Here is a 13,686-nt window from a genome sequence, read left to right as displayed (position 1 = left end):
AAATGCAATCAAGTAAAGTCTCTCTTCAGTGCTGGGGAGAGAGCATGTAGTCTTTGTTTAATTTGTTAAATAATGAAAACTTACGCATGTGGCAGAAACTTGCTAATTTATGCTTCTGTCATATGCCCACTCTAATTCAGCCCCAACATTCAGCATCTTCATTTTTTTTCCTAAGAATTCACAACCGTTCTCTACTTCTAGGTCTTCGATGGCTGTCTTCAATATTCTGTAAGCTCGATTGTCGTGTATGTGTGACTGCAGAATATAATGATTAAGAAGTAAATAACCCAGAAGTACATTCTCCCAAACTACCATACTATTTTCAGAGTTTTTGGTTCAATCTGTAGGTATTTCAGTTTGTATTGGGAAATTTCCATGACTTATTAAAGTGTTTGCATGTTACACACATTAATTGCTTTAAAAGTGAAAGTAAGCCAAATTTCTTACAACTGCACACTTAAACTTGAGTGTCTTGTGCTTAAAAAGTATTTCCTTAAAAAAAAAAAAAAAAAAAAAAAAAAAAAAAAAAACAGAATCAGAACAGAATGTTCTGAAATATTGTTCTAAGTAGTGCTTTTTCTTCAATTCAGGGGGGAAAAAAACATTCCTGTAAGTACAGTTCTTGTTTGAGTTTGAGATGGTTTCCAGCCATTCAAGTGGTTAACTTAATTACACTGAACAAATTTATCATCCTGTGAAGTAGCTATTTGAGGGTATTAAAAGGCTTCTGGGTTATTAGGCAACATGATGAGCTTAATGCATTGCATCCCTTTAAGACAAAGCTTGCCAAGTTCTACCTCACAATTTAACTTGGAGTCAGATGGGAGGTCTTTAATTTTGGCTGCTCGTTGTGGAATCAGATTGATGTTGAGGCTGCGTTGGTGGATCTGGGTATCATTATGGCCCAGATCAATGCTGGCAGCTCTGAAGGCCGATAACTCTGAGCCCAGTGAGTCAGACAACTTCATGGACTGGCTGCAATTACTCTCCTATTGTTGAAACTTGTTTTCTGAATTTTCTGTGTTTCTTCCTTGTCTCTTCCTTTCCCATATCTCTTCAGGGCAGAGTGGTGGGAACTGGATAAGTGCCTTGCCTGCATCTCTGCAGTGAACGGAAGTGCTTTCTTGACATTATCAACAATGTTTCAATCCTGGAGTATAAATGAGGATGATGGTGTAATAGAGAACTACTTTAAACTATGGAAGTATTCAGGAGGCATTCAGACTGTAATGCCTGTAGTTTTGTGACCAGAATGATAACTTCATAGATTGTGGTTTTGGCCATAACAAAAATGACTGCTGGAACATAATGGCTTCAAAATGTGGTGGCTCACACAGGTGATATGCTGATACTTGCCAACCACTCTTATGAAAGTCCTGTAACTGCTTCTAGTTTACCCAGATGTATAGGATGATTTTTGTCCCACAGGCTATCACTCATACCCTGGGTCTCTGAAATGATTGGCTATGGGGCTTGTCCCCCGTGCAATGATAGACATGTTCTGCTGTGTTCAGAAGCTTTCACATAATGTTATCTTACCTGACTGTGTTCAGAATGAGGTGGTAGCCAGCAGGAAAGTGGTGCAGACTCTCAAGTAGAAGAGCAAACAGTAAGTGCAGTAGGTGATGGGGACAGAACTTTTTTTGTGGCAAGCCTGCCAGCATACATGAATTGAGCTTTGATTGTCATGTGGTAGCTTAGTATTAGGTATTGCATGGGTGTGTTGCACTAAAGGTGCAGCAGGTATGGGATATCTCTTGAAGTAGTGTTTGCTTCTGGTGTTAAGTGACAACGTATATTTTCTCGTCAAGAACATTATTCACTCAAATTACTCTGCACTTTTGCCTTCTGTACTACACAAGCATCTAGTGTTAGAAGACACTTATAATAAGATATGCCTTTGCTCCCATGCTGCAAATCTCATGTCTTGCTTTTTCTCCAGGTACCATCAGTCTTATCCCAGAGGCTCTTGAGTGATGTTGGATACATACATGTGTGCACCCGAATCAAACCCTTTGATTCAGTTACATTATTGAAAAAGTCTCATCTGTTATAATGGGATCTTTGTCACTCAATACATCAAGAATCTGTTCTCAAACTGGATTCTCCTTCTGCTTAAAGTGCCTTATTTAACATCTGTACTTCCCTGTTTAATCCACAATGTCTTTGTAGTATTTGCTTTGGGGGAAAAAAAAACAAACCTGCAATAATTGTTTGTGTAATGTTAATAAGCACTTTTTTTTTTTACTCCAGCTTTTTGTTTTAGTGGTTGTGTTTCAGTGTGGATTGTCCCAGCAAACCCTGTTGATTAGAGGTTGGTTTGAGAACTGAATTGCAGCACCAAATGTGAAAGTGGGATTTCATAATTAACAGTTATATCTAATGCAAAGAGAAGCACAAATATTAAAAATTTTGATGTACTGGTGAAGACTGAAAACTTCATTTATTCATAAGACAGTTTCGACGGAGCTTTGTGACAACACTGCTACACTTACAGTCATGAAAAAGATATTATGATAGGAGATTAGGTAATCTTTGGGAAATAAAGGTGCCACTGAAATTGATGAGCAGTTTGGATTTCAACTTTTCTCAGAGTCATGGACTGAAACAGTAACACTTATATGACATGAGGTGCGAAAGATTCTTCATATCTCTGCCTGAAGTTTTTGAAGTTGATTAATATGATATCCTTAAGTAGTCCTTAGAATCCCTTGACTTTTTTTTTGCGTCCAAGTATATAAGGAATGCTTATTCCTTGCTATTCATTTGCTTGTGTAACTTCTTTTATACATTCATTTTTCTTGCTCAGCTCTTTATTTTTTAAAAAGAGGTCTTTTTTTATGTGTAGTTTCTTTTTCGGCAAAACATAAACATCTGGTCTTTGTTATCAAGTTATATACTCATGGTAGAATTTCAATTTCAGTACGGAAAGAAAAAATACTGAAATTATGGAAGAGTTATTTTCTAATCATTTAAAAAGCTTTAGTTTTAGGATTTAGGACTAAATAGTCTAAGACAGACAGAAGACAGAAGAGGTTGGTATAATATGTAAGGAATTAGAAATGTTGCAGACATCCAAAAGAGGTGTCTTGGGAGCTTATCGCAGACATTTGAAATGAAGCCCAGTGGAGCCACATTGCAGTGAGGTCTTTTAGTCAAGCTTCAGTTGAGATTGTGTCTGCCCTTGGAGTCATGGAGCCTCTCAAGTGGGAAGTACTCTTGAGATCTTGTGGTCCCACTTCTTGCTTAGATCTGAAGCAGATTGCTCAGGACTGTGTCTATTTGGAATATCCTGAATAACCCCAAGGCTGGACACTTCACAGCTTCTCTGGTTAAACTGTGCCAGTATTTGGCCACCCTCACATCAAACCTTTTGATAGTGCATCTCAATAAGACCAAAAGTATGTCTAGAGCAATTTATGCATATAGTTTCTCATTATCCTACAGACAGTAAAACTAAAACTAGTCAAATATTCTTGGTCACTGATAGAGAGGAGAGCAGCATTGCTCAGAAATAACTTTTTGTATGTCATGCATAGTACAGGAAAGCATAAAGAGTTCTTTACACTGTTGGACACAAACAGTATCTTGCTGCTGGTGCACTGGCAGAAAAAAGTGGAGAGGAAGGCTGTGCACAGACCTGAGTGAGTCAGTTTGTAGAGGGAAAAAATAAGTCTGTAAAGAGTAAGGACAAAATGTTTGTATTTTTCTCATGAAAAGGGAGTTTAGAAAGCTTTAATGTTGTTTGGAAGGAAGAAGGGAAAGTAAGAACATTTAAACAGAGAGCTTTTTAACATGCTTGAGGTAAGGAATTTGGGTGCTGAGAACCTCAAAAGACAAAGAATTGCAGTAATAATTGTGGTTCAGATGGAAGAGGAATAGACTTACATATCACTTCTGTGTATTTTCCGAGTGTTGTTCATATCTCTCAGATCTCCTCTGAAAACTTACTTTTTCTGCGAAAGGAAGCATAATGGAATGTGTTTGACAGGATAGTGGTTCTTTTGAATTTAATTTTTCCCCATAACTTTTATTTTGGAAGGTAACCTCTAAAAAATAACCATTTTCAAAGCTCCATTATTTTTAAGGAACATTTAATCATAATGGTGAGTGGTATTAGAAAGAACATACCTGTTATGTGCCTACTTATAAGCCTCCTGCTTGAACAGAGAAGTTGTCATACAGGCAAATATTCTGCATATCTTTGGAGTTTTGTGTATAGAGTTATTGTTATTTTTGTTTTTTTTTTTTTATTGTATTTAAGTTTTGTTTGTTTTTCAGTGTGGAGAAATCTTTGCATTGAAGATATTGCAATGTAGATGAGCAAACCTGCTTCCTTTTAGCTATCAGCATCATATGGAACAACTGTGAACATACGTAGTATTAAAGTATGTGAGAAAGGAGCATAGAACTGAATATGACTGCAAATGAAGTACACTCTTGATCTGTTCTTGGGATTTGAATCTGAATCTCTGAGGATCATCTGTGTGTATGTTAAATGTAATTACAGCTTGACTTTGAAAGAATGAGGAGATAGAAATTTTGATATTTTCAAAGTCAGTTGTTGAATGAAATTGTCCAAAGCAATTAATGTTTTTGATTGACAGTTTTAGATATTATTAGATATATTATTTAGATATCTAAAATAATGAGAAAACAGCAAACAATTTCTTACATTACTTGTACCCTGAGTGAAAATTGTGGTACATCCCAAAATTCGTGACTTCTACCTTGTATACAGTCTTTCTAAGAGCAAGTTGTGTGTGCTTTACCCTGCAGCCATAAAATGGATGACCACAGGGAGCTGTAAAGGTTAGCCTTTTACCCTAATGTATTTAATTTTCTTTTTTTAGCCTTTGAAGAATACTAATAAAAAAAATCTGTCCATATAACATAATAATATTGTGTCTATAGAAAATGCTAACAAAAATTGAAACTTTGTTTTCACTTGCATTTCTGTTGTAAAAACAGCCAAACTTGCTCAAAGAAGAGCATGCTTAATGTTCATCTGTTACTAGTTTAGCACTTCATAGAGTAGAATCACTAAGGCTGGAAAAAACCTTTCAGGTCATTTAGTCAACTATTCGCCTACCACCAATATCTCCCCACTAACCTGTTTCCTTTAGTACAATACCCAAATGTTTCTTGATCAGTAAAATGTTTATCTTTACCTGGAATACTCTTATGATAGATTATTGCTAGTAAAGTGGTTGTACTATATCTGGGTATGCCTGATCTGATTCAGCTGTAGTCAGTGAAAGGATTTCTTGCTCTCTTGAATTGATGTCTTCATAGAAATGATAAAAACTACATTGCACGTTTGATTATAAACAGTTACTCTACACACAGAAGGATAGAGGAAGATCTTTTCTGTAAGAGAAAAGTCAATAACATAGTGGATAAAAATCACTGATTCAGAAGAAAGTTATTTGAATTTTCAGCTGGATGTGTGATAAAGATATAATAATGAGCGTAGGTAAACGTGGAGAGAGAAAAATGATAGGGAAAGATAGGAGGTGACTGGAGAGATATAAAGATATCTTTTGAGTACAAAAATTATTTTTGTGGCCATTGCTCAAAGGAGAAATATTTTATCTAAGTAATTCATAGCGTGAGTTTGTATGAGCATGTCCATGTATTTAAGGTTCAGTTTCTTTCATCAGTGCAGAACTGTATATGCAGTATGTTACATTCTGAGAGCTTTTGGGATCAAAGGACTCAGTGTAATTGAAGGTACAAAAAGCAGTAATCCTGATTTAAAATTATCAGGCCTTACATATGGAAGTAGTCTTTCATATTTATGTTAAACGTTAATGTTTTCTAGCATTTCTGTGTAGCTGTCACAGCTGTTCCAGACTGTGCTGCTGAAGAACTTTTGGTGTAAGGGGACATAATTTGCTGAAGAGATATCTGAATTAGGTATTATCAGTGCCAAAGTAATAAAGATGAGTTAACATCCTTCAACAAGTAATGTAAATCATTCAAAATCATCATAGTATTTCTGTGTCTGTGCTGTGCAACTATATCCTTTTCTGGAGTGCCAAAATAAGTTTTAGCTCGAAAGATGTTTTTGCTTATTTTACAACAGCATTTAAGAACCTGAGCTTAGATCTGGTGTTTGCACAAATACACATGGAAGATGCTGTCACTGGAAACATTCCTACTTGCAGTGAAACAAGTTTTTTTAAAAAAGAGAGAATTTTAACAGAATACGATACAGAAAAAGCTGTTGTTAATTATAGCCTGACTGTGCTAAAAATTCACTTGCCTCCTCTCATTGCAGCCAAAATTATGTTTAGCCTCTCTTAAATCATGTAGCTTCAGTAAAAAAAAAAAATCTGATGTCTCAATAGTCAACTATTCTTAAATACAACAACTTGTTGCTATTGTTCCTTATAACTTATTCTAGGAAACTAGATATAGATATTTCAGTTATCTAATAATGTGGCTTAAAATTTCATTAAAATATAAAAATAAGTGTTTTTAAAATCATTTCAGATGCATTAGATTTTAATTTGGAAATTTGTTCAGTTGCAATACTGAAAACCAGATTTGATAGTGCATCGCGACTTAGTTTCTGTGTTCTGAATTCTGTTGCCTGTTCACCAAATATATTTAGCCTAGAGATTTGATGTGTTTTTTCTTTTTATCTCATTGCAAAGTCTGTTTGGTCTACTGCTGCCCCTGTCTATTCAATTCTACAACTCTGTTTAGTAGTAACTTTGTGTAAGAACTGTATTTCCAAATTAAAACTTTCCAATACTTCAACAGATTGCTTTTGGAGAAAGGTTATGCTGATGGAATGCACCAGGTTGTTTGCTGCTGTGAGACTGTATGGGAACTATTGAGTCACGGCCTGAACCTCTGATTGATCACCTGAGGCGAGCCATGAGTCAGCCAGAGGAGCACAGGTGAAGGCAATTCACCTGTACTCCTAGACCTATTTAAGAGCTGGCTACCAGTGGGGAAGGATCTCGTCTGGAGATCCCTCCTTCTGGTGTTTTGTGGTGAGCCCAGCATAAAGGTAAGCCTTCCATTTATTCTCTTTTGTTATCATAATCTACTTCACCTAACTCTCTTGTTTATTTTGTGATTGTAACATTTTAATATCCATTGATTATACAGAGACTCAGCTGTGTGGCTGTAATGTGAAATTATGCCTTCTCTTGGGATAAGTTTAAACTGTTTTTGTCTCCTGTACTCGATTTGTGATGGACTGAAAACTTAGTCCGAAATATAGTTTTATTTCCCTACTTCCTGCTGAAGGCTGTTTAATGACTCTTGCACAAGTGAGCTCTAATGCCAAATCATTGGCATAGTGAGGGTCTCATTTCTTTCTTCCACAGCTATGGGCTCTCACTGCGTCAAGTCATAGTGAGAGAACAGCCTTGTTTAGCTGGTGTTGTACCTGGATGTGGATCTTTTCTCCCACAGCCCTATTTGGAAGGGCTTGAAAAGTGCTAACTGCACTATGCTGTGAAAGTGAAGCAAGGAAGCTCCTGCTTGCTGGGCTGACAGAACACCTGTGCTGGACAGTGGTGTGCAGCAGGCAGCAAGCTGGAAAGCCATGCTCTGTTCTTGGCACAGTTGGTTTCTCTGCACTGCGTGCAGGGGCTGTGCTTATCCTTGGTTAAAATGTCTCACTTCTGGTATTCTTCTAGGCTGGGGACTCAGGCCTTCTTGTGAGGAGATGTGGAGCTGCTGGTAGTGCAGAGAGGTGGGAATAGATGATGGTGAAATGTGAAGGTGGTACCAGCATGTACTGGAAGCAAAGACTGGAAAGGAATGCATTGCTCCAAGATGTTAAGCTATGACATAAATGGGTCTTCTGGCCCAACCTGGCAAAGGACCCAAGACAGGTGCAGTTTTGTGTCGAAGTGTGCATCTTTCTCTTGAGCTTTAGTCAGTCATATCAATGAAAAATACTGAGAGTAGCTTATTTCTTGACTAGTTACTTTGTGAGGTAACCCTCTTTTTAAGCTCATGTAAACTGCAGATATTTCTAGGATATTCTTAGGAATCCACATGAATATGCTTGAACTTTTTTTTTTTTTTTTTGAGCCTTTGCACTAGAAATGGGAGTAACAACTTCCTAAGCTTTGTAGCCTTGCAGTAGTAGATAAGGTTATTTTATCTTCTGTACTGATACTGTAGGTTTAAGATATTAGGTCCTTAAAGTGCCATTATATTCAAAGAACTGAAAATTATGTTGTATTAGGTGATAACGGAGTTCCATAGAATTAGATAACAGCATATATTTAAGTTGCATAAAATAGTGTTGGGAAAATGACTTGTTAGAATGGCAAGTCTTTCCATAAATGTAAAATACTACATTAAAAAGAGGAAACCAACAACTTGTGGTACTAATTACACACAGGAGTAGAATTACAATAAATCTAAAAGTTTGCTTATCTCACTTTAACGGATGCTTCATTATATTCATTGTCTTTCAGCAGGCATCATCTGTTTTATTCTTTAATCTTGAAATCATAATGCCTGTGCCATATGTTGTGTTGCCTGGATAGTAAATAGACAAGGAAAACTTTTATACTTTGCTTTAAACAGAGAATTCCAATCTTTTTTCCTCCTCCTCCCCCTCCCCAAAAAATAACAGAAATTAGTTTGAAAGGACTCCTTGGAAAACCTAAGAATGATAGGGGAATTTGTAATGTGTTCTGTGTGGTTTGAGATACATGAGTAGAGTCAATAGTTCCTTTGAACTAAACATTTCTAATAGAATTGTGTAAGATGGTACTAAAGAGATGTTAAGAAATATTTTGTAAGGACTGCCTGAAATGTCCAGAGAGTCAAAGGTAAAGGATGATAGAATCTTGGTCCTGATTTGCAAGGGGCACTAAGTAGTGCAAAGCAGTCAAACTTTGCACAGCTATTTGGCAAGTTTTGTGTCACTCTTGTCAAAATATGCTTGTCTTACTTTTTAGTTCTCAAAGAAAGTAACCTATGCTTACAAGCTGTTTCTTAAAATGAGTTCAGAGTTGTCCCTAGTATGACATAAATTGCATATGAGACCAATGTATACTAATGCATTCTTAGATGCAGTTTTGAGCAATGTATTTGCCGAGTCTGTAAAATGTTTAGAAGTCCAGATCTATATTGACACTGGAAGATTTCATGTGTATTGGAGTTGCAGCATGAGTAGGTAAAGGAAGAGCAACTGACATCATCTACCTGGACTTGTGCAAAGCATTTGACACTGTCCCACATGACATCGTGATTGACAAATTGGAGGAAAAAAAAAATCTGATGGATGGACCACTTGCTGGATAAGAAATTGGCTGGATGGTTGCACTCAGAGCTCTGGTCAATGGCTCAACGTCCAAGAGAAGACCAGTGATGAGTGGCATTTCTCAGGGATTGGAACCATATGTGTTTAACATCTTTGTAGGTGACATGGACAGTGAGATCGAGTGCACTCCCAGCAAGTTTGGAGACATCACCAAGCTGAGTGCTGCAGCTGACACATTAAAGGGAAAGGATGCCATCCAGAGGAACCTGGGTAAGCTTGAAAGGTGGGTCCGTGCCAACCTCAAGAAGTTCAGTAAGGCTAAGTGCAAGGTCCTGCGTCTGGGTTGAGGCAATCCCAAGCACAGATGCAGGTTGGGTAGAGAACAGCTTGAAAGTAGCCCTGAGGAGAAGGATTTGTGGTTGCCTATTGAAAGGTTCATCGTGAGCTGGCAGCATGTGCTTGCAGCCTAGAAGGCCAACCATATCCTGGGTTGCATCAAGAGAAGAGTGACCAGAAGATTGAGGGAATTAATTGTGCTCCTCTACTCTGCTCTCATGAAACCCCACCTGGACTACTATGTCAGTTATGGAGCCCCCAAAACAAGAAGGACATGGAGTTGGAGCAAATACAGAGGAGAGTCACAAAGATGATTAAAAGGCCAGAGCACCTCCCTTACAAGGACAAGCTGAGAGAGCTGGGGCCCTTCAGCCTGGAGAAGAGAAGGCTCTGAGGAGACATTATTGTGGTCTTTCAGTGCCTGATGGGGCTTACAAAAAAGCTGGGGAAGGATTTTTTTTTTTTATTTTTTTTTTTTTATGAGGGCATGTTGCAACAGAATGAGGGGAAATAACTTTAAACTGAAAGAGGGTAGATTTGGATGTTAGATATTTAGATATTAGGAGGAAATTCTTTACTGTGAAGGTGGTGAGATGCTGGAACAGGTTGCCCAGTAAGGTTGTGAATGCCCCCTTCCTGGAGGCATTCAAGGCCAGGCTGGATGGTGTTGTGAGCAACCTGGTCTAGAGGAAGGTGATCCTGCCTATAGCAGGGGCTTGGAACTAGATGATCTTAAAAGTCATTTCCAGCCCAAACCATTCTATAATTCTGTGGTTAATTAATAGGTGTTTTTGTAAAGAAAACTTTTGGAGACATGAAAAACACAAGTGGGCTCTGTTTTGACTAGCATTCTGTGCTTGTTTTGTTTGCTTGTTTTTGGTTTTTTTTTTTTTTTTTTTTCCTATGAGACCTTCTCTATCTCTTCAGGAAAAAGTGTTCATCTTGATACTTCAAAATTGCTTGGAAAAGTATGATTTTTGTTTTTATAAGGTCAAAATATGTTATGCTTTCCTAATATGTTGGATTTTATGTTCTGTCATGATTGTTGTCTAAAAAGGCATTTCTATAAGAATAATCTCAAACTTCTAATGCGAATGCCAAAATATAAATATTTAGCGAGTTTTACCCCATAGTAGAGATTATAGTTTCATTTGTTTTAATTACTGCCTCTAAGGACAGTGTTCTTGATGTTTTGTAGCACCTTTTTTAACAGTAATTCATATTTTTTAGAAGTATACGTATTATGTGATTCAGTAAATGGTTAATGCACCCTTTTAGCTAAGGATTCTGTTAAAAAATGAAAAATGGTTTCTTTAATATTGTCTTTGTTGTAATTAAGATTGAGATAGTTCCATTGCTAAACTTTCCAGGATTACAGTGTTTGGGTAAGAGTCAGTGCTGACCAAAAAAAAAAAAAGAACATGGGGAGGATGCTACTTGAGGACAAGCTCACTCAGAAGTTCCTGGTCTCTTTTCTGCTTAGAAGTGGATGGCCCCACACGTACTGCCCATGAAGTGCTGTCTGTAGTTAGTCTCCTGGTCTCTGCTGGGGCATTTGCTGTGGAAACATTCATTAGCTCAAGCTGAACTGTACAAGGAGTAAGCTAACAATTAGTAGGGGTCACTTGTGTCCATGTCCTGGTCCTTGTGAGTTTGTTAGAATGGACGTGCTTTGGGAGACGTTGCACTTTTTCTGTACTATTTATTAATACTTTTAGCAGACATTAGGCCCAAGGTACTTCACCATATAATCACTGGTTGTTAGTAAACCTTTTTCCATTTAAAGAGAAGCACCCTCCTATAACATCCTTACCTTTTTGTCACTTAAAACATGGTTGTTGCTATTACAATCAATGAATGTACAGATGTTATGAAGTATACCAGAGTTCAGCTGCACAGTTGCTATACCAAAACAGAATAGATAGAATGCTTACCTGTATCCTGGGCTTGCTATGAGAAGGGGATCTCCAGAAGAGGTCCTTCCCCACTGGTAATCAGCTAGTAAATGGGTCTAGGAGAGGTGGAGCCAGACTCCACCTGTTCTGGCAGCCCCCATAGCTGACTCATTGCTTGCCTCAGGTGATCAGAGGTTCAGGCTGTGATTCAGCAGTTTCCATACAACACTGTATACTAAAATACATTTCTAGCCAAATTTATAAGAATTATTTGGGGGAGGAGTTTTCTGGGGTTTATTGTTTGAAACTCAAATTATGTTTCTAATACTGTTTACTGTTAGGAATCTGACAGTTATGAAACTCTTGCTTGTCAGGATGGACCATTCTTGAGCTTGAAAGAGGTGATCCTTGAAAATCAGCCATCTATCCTGGACTCCTTTCTCCAGGACACTATCCCATGGGATTCTTTTAAGATGGTCACTGAGCAGGCCAGAGTCTGCTCTCCTTACGTCCAAGTGTAGCCTCTTACTTTTTGCCTTTTTCCTTTCTTTCAAGATCTGTAACTTCAGCATCTCATGATCACTGCAGCTAATTCTGGTTGTGGCCAAGGAGAGCATGACTTTTATGTGAACTCTGTGAGTAGAGCTATGCATCAAGTCTGTTTGAGCTGAAGTTTACACTTATTTTCCTCCCTTTTTTTTTGTTAACTTAAGTTTATGTATGGCATATTCTGATCTAATAACAAATTTTGATCTCTTCAGAGATTTTATTAAGTTTAGGTAGAGATTTCATTCATTTTAGATATTTTTGATTGTATCTCTTCTGCTAGACACTATTAAAATAACATATTTTGTCAGTTACTTCAATTGTTAGATATCTTAATATATTTGTCTGCTCTTTCATTTTGGTAGGATAAATGCAATTTGCAGGTAATTGTCCTGATACAAATTGCTTTGACGTTGAGAACAGCAAGCATGCCCTGTAGAGAAGAGAATAATATTTCCTTCATTTTATGTATTTGCTTATTAACAGCCAGTTAGTGCAGTGGCCACTTAAATATAATAAGTAGTGTGCAGGTTTGTTTTTATTAGATGGAACTTTTTTCACCAAACTCAGAAGCTGTCAAGTTGCAATTTTTGATTCTGCTCTTACTGAAGCCCCATAGGCAGGTACACATTCCATCTCATCATAGGCGATCTCAGACCTGCTCTGCCCTTACAGTGGCAAAGTCTGCTAAAGCTTATGCCAAAGTCTGATTCAGTTAGATGAGCTGTAGAAGCAGAATGCCTTTTGATATTTCCTAGTGGAAAAGATAAAGAAGCAAATGTGACAAAAAAAGCCATATGATTTAATTGTGATTAAGCTAATTTTTTGAGGGTGAACGTGTTTTGGTAGTGACTGTTGGGTAAGCAAGTGTGAAGATCTTGCACTAAGAGAAGGCAGACTGACCTCAATAGTGACTTTTTTTTGCTTCCAGTTGAATGAGGGAGGAAGGAACAGGAGAAAAAAAAAATGGAAGAAAGAGCTGTGTTAGAAATGGTTGACTTGTTTTCACAGGTTTGATAGGTGTTTCTAAATCTCTGTTGCTATTTTCTGTGTCCTGTGGTGTCATAACATAGTACATGATTATTGATATTTCATCATGCTCCTCTTTTTAATTACTTACATATCTTTGTAAACTCACTTGATGAACTTGAGGCAGCATACATGCATATGCATTAGAAAAATTTATTCCTCCACCCTTTTCTATTTGGTTTTAGTAGATTGAAGGGCATTGAATTTCTGTATAATTGACATCAAATGTTTCTTATTTTGTAAACATAAGTAAATACTGAAATTCTTACAGCTTACAATTTCAGCTTTGCACCTAGTGAAGGGAAATAGTAGCTGAAACTAATAATTATTTAACTAATAATGTTATAGCTCATGAAGGTTTTTATAAGCAGAATACAAGTGGGAAAATCAGAAATGCTATGCTGGGAAAAGGCCACGTATTTCACTTACAAATAACTAGCAACCACACTACTGGAATGCTGTGCAGGTGCTGACGGTTTTCACCTTTCTGCTTCACTGATGACATCTGCTGCAGAAAGCTGAGCCAGCCCCAGCGGTGTTTCCATCAGTTCATCAGTTTAGCTGCCTGATCTTACTAGTTGCTAGAATAATCATAGAATTATAGAATGGCTTGGATTGGAAGGGAACCTAAAT

The 13,686-nt window shown here is 37.4% G+C and overlaps 1 long non-coding RNA gene across 5 annotated transcripts in view; it reads left to right on the top strand.

Moving 5' to 3' along the window:
- Positions 1-13,686, top strand: part of LOC125689484 (uncharacterized) — a 34,755-nt gene that overhangs the window by 16,756 nt on the left and 4,313 nt on the right. For 4 of the 5 annotated variants that reach the window (XR_007375300.1, XR_007375297.1, XR_007375298.1 and 1 more), the window contains one exon: positions 12,034-12,113. This is a non-coding gene — a long non-coding RNA (uncharacterized LOC125689484). Of the gene's footprint in view, positions 1-6,973; positions 7,025-12,033; positions 12,114-13,686 lie in introns of those variants that run through there. The other variant, XR_007375296.1, reaches the window with a different exon arrangement.

The sequence above is a fragment of the Lagopus muta genome, chromosome 2 (genome assembly GCF_023343835.1).
Source record: "Lagopus muta isolate bLagMut1 chromosome 2, bLagMut1 primary, whole genome shotgun sequence".
Lineage (NCBI taxonomy): Eukaryota > Metazoa > Chordata > Aves > Galliformes > Phasianidae > Lagopus > Lagopus muta.
This window is presented reverse-complemented; position numbering and strand designations above follow the sequence as displayed.